Here is a 10,285-nt window from a genome sequence, read left to right as displayed (position 1 = left end):
GTGTGTGTGTGGCTCTAGATGTCTCATTTGACTCCCGCGTTGACACCATGTGAGGGGATGTGGCCTGGCAGCCATGTTTTTCCTGCAGATGTTTGTTTACATTTACATTTACATTTAAGTCATTTAGCAGACGCTCTTATCCAGAGCGACTTACAAATTGGTGAATTCACCTTCTGACATCCAGTGGAACAGCCACTTTACAATATTGCATCTAAATCATTAAGGGGGGGGGTGAGAAGGATTACTTATCCTATCCTAGGTATTCCTTGAAGAGGTGGGGTTTCAGGTGTCTCCGGAAGGTGGTGATTGACTCCGCTGTCCTGGCGTCGTGAGGGAGTTTGTTCCACCATTGGGGGCCAGAGCAGCGAACAGTTTTGACTGGGCTGAGCGGGAACTGTACTTCCTCAGTGGTAGGGAGGCGAGCAGGCCAGAGGTGGATGAACGCAGTGCCCTTGCTTGGGTGTAGGGCCTGATCAGAGCCTGGAGGTACTGCGGTGCCGTTCCCCTCACAGCTCCGTAGGCAAGCACCATGGTCTTGTAGCGGATGCGAGCTTCAACTGGAAGCCAGTGGAGAGAGCGGAGGAGCGGGGTGACGTGAGAGAACTTGGGAAGGTTGAACACCAGATGGGCTGCGGCGTTCTGGATGAGTTGTAGGGGTTTAATGGCACAGGCAGGGAGCCCAGCCAACAGCGAGTTGCAGTAATCCAGACGGGAGATGACAAGTGCCTGGATTAGGACCTGCGCCGCTTCCTGTGTGAGGCAGGGTCGTACTCTGCGGATGTTGTAGAGCATGAACCTACAGGAACGGGCCACCGCCATGATGTTGGTTGAGAACGACAGGGTGTTGTCCAGGATCACGCCAAGGTTCTTAGCGCTCTGGGAGGAGGACACAATGGAGTTGTCAACCGTGATGGCGAGATCATGGAACGGGCAGTCCTTCCCCGGGAGGAAGAGCAGCTCCGTCTTGCCGAGGTTCAGCTTGAGGTGGTGATCCGTCATCCACACTGATATGTCTGCCAGACATGCAGAGATGCGATTCGCCACCTGGTCATCAGAAGGGGGAAAGGAGAAGATTAATTGTGTGTCGTCTGCATAGCAATGATAGGAGAGACCATGTGAGGTTATGACAGAGCCAAGTGACTTGGTGTATAGCGAGAATAGGAGAGGGCCTAGAACAGAGCCCTGGGGGACACCAGTGGTGAGAGCGCGTGGCGAGGAGACAGATTCTCGCCACGCCACCTGGTAGGAGCGACCTGTCAGGTAGGACGCAATCCAAGCGTGGGCCGCGCCGGAGATGCCCAACTCGGAGAGGGTGGAGAGGAGGATCTGATGGTTCACAGTATCGAAGGCAGCCGATAGGTCCAACACTCTTTGGCCTTAATGCTTTTTAGTCAAGAGCTCCTTCCTGTTGTTGTCCTCGCCCGTTCTCAGGTCTGTTCAATGCTGGTCCGACCAATCTGATTCCCACGCTTCAAGATTGATTCGATCACGTGGACTGGGATATGTTCCAGATAGCCTCAGACAACAACATTGATGTGTACGTTGATTCGGTGAGCGAGTTTATTAGCAAGTGCATTGGTAATGTTGTACCCATGATGACCATTAAAACCTTCCCCAACCAGAAACCATGGATTGATGGCAGCATTCGCACAAAACTAAAATCGCGAACCACTGCTTTTAATCATGGCAATGCGACCGAAAACATGACCGAATACAAACAGCGTAGCTATTCCCTCCGCAAAGCAATCAAACAAGCTAAGCGTCAGTATAGAGACAAAGTAGAGTCACAATTCAACAGCGCAGACACGAGAAGGATGTGGCAGGGTCTACAGTCAATCACGAATTACAAAAAAAGAAAACCAGCCCCGTCGCGGACACCGACGTCTTGCAAACTAAACACCTTCTTTGCTCGCTTTGAGGACAATACAGTGCCACTGACAGGGCCCACTACCAAAACCTGCGGGCTCTCCTTCACCGCAGCCAACGTGAGTAAAACATTTAAACGTGTTAACCCTTGCAAGGCTGCCGGACCAGACGGCATCCCCAGCCACGTCCTCAGAGCATGAGCACACCAGCTGACTGCTGTGTTTACAGACATATTCAATCAATCCTTATCCCAGTCTGTTGTTCCCACGTGTTTCAAGAGGGCCGCCATTGTTCCTGTTCCCAAGAAAGATAAGGTAACTGAGCTAAACGACTATCGCCTCGTAGCACTCACTTCCGTCATGAAGTGCTTTGAGAGACTAGTCAATGATCATATCTCCACCCTATCTGACACCCTAGACCCACTCCAATTTGCTTACCGCCCCAATAGGTCCACAGACTACGCAATCACTATCACACTGCACACTGTCCTAACCCATCTGGACAAGAGGAATACCTACGTAAGAATGCTGTTCATCGATTACAGCTCAGCATTTAACACCACAGTACCCTCCAAACTCGTCATTAAGCTCGAGACCCAGGGTCTCGATCCCGCCCTGTGCAACTGGGTCCAGCTCTTTCTGACAGGCCGCCACCAAGTGGTGAGGGTAGGAAACAACATCTCCACCCCGCTGATCCACAACACTGGGGCCCCACAAGGGTGCGTTCTCGGCCCTCTCCTGTGCTCCCTGTTCACCCATGACTGCGTGGCCATACATGCCTCCAACTCAATCATCAAGTTTGCAGACGACACTACAGTGGTAGGCTTGATTACCAACAATGACAAGACGGCCTACAGGGAGGAGGTAAGGGCCCTCGGAGTGTGGTGTCAGGAAAATAACCTCACACTCAACATCACCAAAACAGAGGAGATGATTGTGGACTTCAGGAAACAGCAGAGGGAACAACCCCCTATCCACATCGATGGAACAGCTGTGGAGAAGGTGGAGAAGGTGAAAAGGGTTAAGTTCCTCGGCGTACACATCACGGACAACATGAAATGGTCCACCCACACAGACAGTGGTGAAGAAGGCGCAACAGCGCCTCTTCAACCTCAGGAGGCTGAAGAAATGTGGCTTGTCACCGAAAACATTCACAAACTTTTACAGATGCACAATCGAGAGGATCCTGTCGGGCTGCATCACCGCCTTGTATGGAAACTGCTCCACCCACAACCGTAAGGCTCTCCAGAGGGTAGTGAGGTCTGCACAACGCATCACCGGGGGCAAACTACCTGCCCTCCAGGACACCTACACCACTTGATGTCACAGGAAGACCAAAAAGATCATCAAGGACAACAACCACCCGAGCCACTGCCTGTTCACCACGTTAATCATCCAGAAGGCGAGGTCAGTACAGGTGCATCAAAGCAGGGGCCGAGAGACTGAAAAACTTCTATCTCAAGGCCATCAGACTGTTAAACAGCCATCACTAACATTGAGGGGCTGCTGCCAACATACTGACTCAACTCCATCCACTTTAATAATTACAAATTGGATGTAATAAATGTATCACCAGCCACTTTAAACAATGCCGCTTTATATAATGTTTACATACACTACTATACTCATCTCATATGTATATACTGTACTCTATTCCATCTACTGCATCTTGTCTATGCCGCACAGCCATCGCTTATCCATCTATTTATATGTACATATTCTTATTTATTCTTTTACACGTGTGTGTATAAGGTAGTTGTGAAATTGTTAGATTACTTGTTAGATATTACTGCACGGTCGGAACAAGAAGCACAAGCATTTCGCTACACTCGCATTAACATCCGCTAACCATGTGTATGTGACCAATAACATTTGATTTGATACTGTGACCCTTCTGAATGATGAAATGTGGATGGATCCAGATCCACTGAGAGAGACAGATGGGGAAATCTGATGCAACGTCATTTATGACTGGGTTCCAATTAGACTTAAATGGTCTTTCCTTGTCTCTTTTCCTTCCGTGACCACTCGTTTGAGAACACTTGTCCAGATCGATACAATGGCGGAAGTGGAACCCTGTCCAGTCCTACCGTTTTGTGCTCACAAAGGGAAGGAAACAAAGAAAGGTGGCTGGCTTCAGGAATTGGAAGGGTTATTCGAGATCGAATCCTGGGTCAGCCGTACAGGTATGGTCTCCATGACAATAACATTCCAATGCCAACATAGGAAGGGTTATTCGAGATCGAATCCTGGGTCAGCCGTACAGGTATGGTCTCCATGACAATAACATTCCAATGCCAACATAGGAAGGGTTATTCGAGATCGAATCCTGGGTCAGCCGTACAGGTATGGTCTCCATGACAATAACATTCCAATGCCAACATAGGAAGGGTTATTCGAGATCGAATCCTGGGTCAGCCGTACAGGTATGGTCTCCATGACAATAACATTCCAATGCCAACATAGGAAGGGTTATTCGAGATCGAATCCTGGGTCAGCCGTACAGGTATGGTCTCCATGACAATAACATTCCAATGCCAACATAGGAAGGGTTATTCGAGAACGAATCCTGGGTCAGCTGTACAGGTATGGTCTCCATGACAATAACATTCCAATGCCAACATAGGAAGGGTTATTCGAGATCGAATCCTGGGTCAGCCGTACAGGTATGGTCTCCATGACAATAACATTCCAATGCCAACATGGCACCCATTCCATAAACAGTTTGCTCACCTCTGTAGGCTATATGAATGGCTGCATGTTGTAACACTTAGAGACATGACTATCATGACTGTTGATATACCCTGTCTTTAAGTTGATCTTCTGAGACCAGGGCAGCTCTGCTAGCAGTTTACTGAAGGTCCAGTCAGCCTCCTCTGATGGTAGCAACCCAGGGATCAGCCTCAGTCTGGGGGGAGAAGAGGATTGGAGTTTAAATGGGTAGAAGGCAAATTGTTGAAGTGGGAAGCCGTTTAAATGGGTTGAAGGCAGAACGTTGAAGGGGGAAGCAGTTTAAACCGGTAGAAGGCAGATCGTTGAAGGGGAAAGCAGTTTAAACCGGTAGAAGGAAGATCGTTGAAGGGGGAAGCAGTTTAAACCGGTAGAAGGAAAATCGTTGAAGGGGGAAGCAGTTTAAACCGGTAGAAGGCAGAACGTTGAAGGGGGAAGCAGTTTAAACTGGTAGAAGGAAGATCGTTGAAGGGGGAAGCAGTTTAAACGGGTAGAAGGAAGATCGTTGAAGGGGGAAGCAGTTTAAACCGGTAGAAGGCAGATCGTTGAAGGGGGAAGCAGTTTAAACCGGTAGAAGGAAGATCGTTGAAGTGGGAAGCAGTTTAAACGGGTAGAAGGAAGATCGTTGAAGGGGGAAGCAGTTTAAACCGGTAGAAGGAAGATCGTTGAAGGGGGAAGCAGTTTAAGCCGGTAGAAGGAAGATCTGGATGTCATTTGGATGTAATTTCTATTGGACCTCCTTATGCATTAGATTCTATTTTTCTTTTCAATTCCATTTAACAGATGCTTATCTTCAAAGCAAGGGCACACATTTTAGTATCGTGATCAGAGTTGGGCTCAATTTGGAATTACTGAATCTAATTCAATTCAAACAACTAATTTCAATTAGCCACACCTCACAGGAAGCATAATTTGAATTGAAGGAAGTAGAATTTAATATGAAGCAATTCAACTGAGTGGTGAAAAATGAAAGCCTCATTCATTTGACAAATGTTTTGTTAAAATTATATGCTACTTATTCATGCAAAAAATACACATCCGATTTCAAATATTAATTTGATAATAACTCAAAGATGTCACACAGTATTTTTCTTTGTCATGAGATGGGCCATTATTTGTCATAAAATAGCCATTACTAGCCGGCTACCACCCGGTTACTCAACCCTGCACCTTAGAGGCTGCTGCCCTATGTACATAGACATGGAATCACTGGTCACTTTAACAATGGAACACGAGACACTTTAAAAATGTTTACATACTGCTTTACTCATTTCATATGTACAGTTGAAGTCGGAAGTTTACATACACTTAGGTTGGAGTCATTAAAACTCATTTTTCAACCACTCCACAAATTTCCTGTTAACAAACTATAGTTTTGGCAAGTAGGTTAGGACATCTACTTTGTGCATGACACAAGTCATTTTTCCAACAATTGTTTACAGGCAGATTATTTCACTTATAATTCACTGTATCACAATTCCAGTGGGTCAGAAGTTTACATACACTAAGTTGACTGTGCCTTTATACAGCTTGGAAAATTCCAGAAAATTATGTCATGGCTTTAGAAGCTTCTGATAGGATAATTGACATGATTTGAGTCAATTGGAGGTATACCTGTGGATGTATTTCAAAGCCTTCAAACTCAGTGCCTCTTTGCTTGACATCATGGGAAAATCAAAAGAAATCAGCCAAGACCTCAGAAAATAGAATTGTAGACCACAAGTCTGGTTAATCCTTGGGAGCAATTTCCAAATGCCTGAAGGTACCACGTTCACCTGTACAAACAATAGTACGCAAGTATAAACACCATGGGTCCACTCAGCTGTTATACCTTCCAGGAAGGAGACGCGTTCTGTCTCTTAGAGATGAACGTACTTTGGTGTGAAAAGTGCAAATCAATCCCAGAACAACAGCTAAGGACCCTGTGAAGATGCTGGAGGAAACAGATTCAAAAATATCTATATCCACAATAAAACGAGTATTATCTTGGCATAACCTGAAAGGCTGCTCAGCAAGGAAGAAGCTACCGCTCCAAAACTGCCATGAAAAAGCCAGACTACGGTTTGCAACTGCATATGGGAACATATGGGAAATGTCCTCTGGTCTGATGAAACAAAAATGGAACTGTTTGGCCATAATGATCATTGTTATGTTTGGAGGAAAAAAGGGGAGGCTTGCAACCCGAAGAACAGCATTCCAACCATGAAGCACGGGGGTGGCAGCATCATGTTGTGGGGGTGCTTTGCTGCAGGAGGGACTGGTGCACTTCACAAAATAGATGGCATCATGAGGAAGGGAAATTATGTGTATGTATTGAACAACATCTCAAGACATCAGTCAGGAAGTTAAAGCTTGGTCGCAAATGGGTCTTCCAAATGGACAATGACCCCAAACATCTTCCAAAGTTGTGGCAAACTGGCTTAAGGACAACAAAGTCAAGGTATTTGAGTGGTAATCACAAAGCCCTGACCTCAATCCTATAGAAAATGTGTTGGCAAAACTGAAAAAGTGTGTGCGAGCAAGGAGGCCTACAAACCTGACTCAGTTACACCAGCTATGTCAGGAGGAATGGGCGAAAATCCACCCAACTCATTGTGGAAAGCTTGTGGAAGGTTACCCGAAACGTTTGACCCAAGTCAAAACATTTAAAGGCAATGCTACCAAATACTAATTGAGTGTATATAAACTTCTGACCCACTGGGAATGTGAAGAAATAAATAAAAGCTCAACTAAATCATTCTCTCTACTATTATTCTGATATTTCACATTATTAAAATGAAGTGGTGATCCTAACTGACCTAAGACATGGAATTTTTACTAGGATTAAATGTCAGGAATTGTGAAATACTGAGATAAATGTATTTGGCTAAGGGGTATGTAAACTTCCGACTTCAACTGTATATACTCTATACTATCTATATTTTAGTCAATGCCACTCCGACGTTTCATATCCTAATATTTATATATTTTTAAAATTCCATTATTTTAGTTTTAGATGTGTGTATTGTTGTGAATTGTTAGATATTACTGCACTGTTGGAGCTAGAAACACAAGCATTTCGCTACACCCGCAATAACATCTGATAAATATGTGTAAGTGACCAATACAATGTGATTTGTATGTTAGATTCACTTCCATACTGCAGTGTTTGATCTAATGCATTCTGGGAAATGTATTTTAAAAACATTAAGAGAATTATGAATTATTACAGACAACCCACAACATGATCTTAAGAGTATTACCAGACCACTATAATTATTTAAAATGTAGTTTTTTTTATTTGAGTTGTACACATAAAAATGTTTCAGCCTTATGCTACTTATGATTGGTAACCATATATGATGTCAAAATAAACATTACTATGGGGATGTGTAGAATAAATAATCCATTATAATTGTATTGAATTTCATTTAATTAAAATTCTACTTCCTTTATTTGAAATTAAATTCAAATGGGGTGAGGCCAATTGAAACCCGAACCCAGATTGTGACCCTTGTAGGAATTAAACCCAGGGCCCATTTCCACAAAGCATCTCTGAGTGGGAGTGCTGATCTAGCATCTGTCCTTATAATATTTTTCGTTATGATTTAAAAAGATAAACTGATTCTAGATCAGCACTCATCTGAGATGCTTTGTGGATATGGGCTCTGGACCCTGCTCATACCAACGAAGCAACACAGGACCACTCAGTTTAGAACTCACCTGGACACTCCTGATGGGCCATGGCTGATCTTCTTGTGTAAAGAGTCGTTTTTTTTAACTTCCATTTGACATAGTAGTCAAACGATCAGTTAGTGATTTTTCATTTTGGATTGTTTTAATGATATGGGTGAGAAGAGAGTTGTTCGATCCAAGTAACTCACTCTATCACCTTCTCTGTAGGGACATCTCTAAATGGCTGAGCAGTGGCGAGAGAAATAGAAGATCGGAGAGGAGAGAGAGAACGACACCTTATACTCAAGAACTTCCTTCTTTTGGAAAACATCTATTACTAATAGGATTAAGTCAAATACTTCTTTATTTTACCTTAGAAGGCTGTTGATTTTTATTTAATTTAACCTTTATTTAACCAGGTAGGCCAGTTGAGAACAAGTTCTCATTTACAACTGCGACCTGGCCAAGGTAAAGCAAAGCAGTACGACAAAACAACAACACAGAGTTACACATGGGATAAACAAACGTACAGTCAATAACACAATAGAACAAATCTGTATACAGTGTGTGCAAATCAAGTAAGGAGGTAAGGCAATAAATACTGGCCAAGTAGTTACAATTTTGCAATTTGCACTGGAGTGATATATGTGCAGACGAGGATGTGCAAGTACAAATACTGGTGTGCAAAAGAACAGAAAAACGAAAACAAATATGGGGATGAGGTGCGTGCATACCCCAGCTGCACAGTACTGTCTTTTATCGATGGCGGTTATGATATAGTTTTGGACCTTGAGCGTGGCTGAGGTGCACCCGTGACCAGCTCGGAAACCAGATTGCATAGCAGAGAAGGTACGGTGGGATTCAAAATGGTTGGTGATCTGTTTGTTCACTTGGCTTTCAAAGACTTTAGAAAGGCAGGGCTGGATGGATATAGGTCTGTAACCGTTTGGGTCTAGAGTGCCTCCCCCTTTGAAGAGGGGGATGACCACGGTCGCTTTCCAATCTTTTGGAATCTCAGACGATACGAAAGAGAGGTTGAACAAACTAGTAATAGTAGTTGCAACAATGGCGGTGGATAATTTTAGGAAGAGAGGGTCCAGATTGTCTAGCCCAGCTGATTTGTAGGGATCCAGATTTTGCAGCGCTTTCAAAACATCAGCCGTCTGGATTTGGGTGAAGGAGAAGTGGGGGGGGGGGGGGGTCTTGGGCCAGTTCCTGCGGGGGGTGCAGAGCTGTTGGCCGGGGTTGGGGAAGCCAGGTGGAAAGCATGTCCAGCCATAGAGAAATGCTTTTTGAAATTATCGATTATTGTGGATCCAGACGGCTGACAATGTTTCCTGGTCTCAGTGTAGTGGGCAGCTGGGCGGAGGTACTCTTATTCTCCATGGACTTTACAGTGTCCCAGAACCTTTTGGGACATTATTGCTGCAGGATGCAAATTTATGTTTGAAAAAGCTAGCCTTAGCTTTCCTAACTGACTGCGTGTATGGTTTCCTGACTTCCCTGAAAAGTTGCATATCGTGGGGACCATTCGATGCTAGTGCAGTCCGCTACAGGATGTTTTTGTGCTGGTCAAGAACAGTCATGTCTGGAGTGAACCAAGGGCTATATCTGTTCTTAGTTCTACATTTTTTGAAAGGAGCATGCTTATTGAAGTTGGTGAGGAAAGCACTTTTAAAGAACAACCAGGCATCCTCTACTGACGGGATGAGGTCAATGTCCTTCCAGGATACCCGGGCCAGGTCGATTAGAAAGGCCTGCTCGCAGAAGTGTTTTAGGGAGCGTCTGACAGTGATGAGGGGTGGTTGTTTGACCACGGACCCATAACGGACGCAGGTAAAGAGGCAGTGAAGGCTGAGATCCTGGTTGAAAACAGCAGAGGTGTATTTAGAGGGCAAGTTGGTCAGGATAATATCTATGAGGATGCCCATGTTTACGGATTTGGGGTTGTATCTGGTAGGTTACTTGATCATTTGCGTGAGATTGTGGGCATCTAGCTTAGATTGTAGGACGGCCGGGGTGTTAAGCATATCCCA

The 10,285-nt window shown here is 44.7% G+C and overlaps 1 pseudogene; it reads right to left on the bottom strand.

Annotated features, from left to right (window-relative positions):
- The window catches only part of LOC135556905 (alpha-ketoglutarate-dependent dioxygenase alkB homolog 3-like), a 21,114-nt pseudogene extending 12,752 nt beyond the window's left edge, over positions 1-8,362 (bottom strand).
- Positions 8,363-10,285: the final 1,923 nt, after the last annotated feature.

This window comes from Oncorhynchus masou, chromosome 15, assembly GCF_036934945.1.
Source record: "Oncorhynchus masou masou isolate Uvic2021 chromosome 15, UVic_Omas_1.1, whole genome shotgun sequence".
Classification (NCBI taxonomy): Eukaryota; Metazoa; Chordata; class Actinopteri; order Salmoniformes; family Salmonidae; genus Oncorhynchus; species Oncorhynchus masou.
The sequence above is the reverse complement of the archived record's forward strand: the minus strand, read 5'-3'. Positions and strand labels throughout refer to the sequence as shown.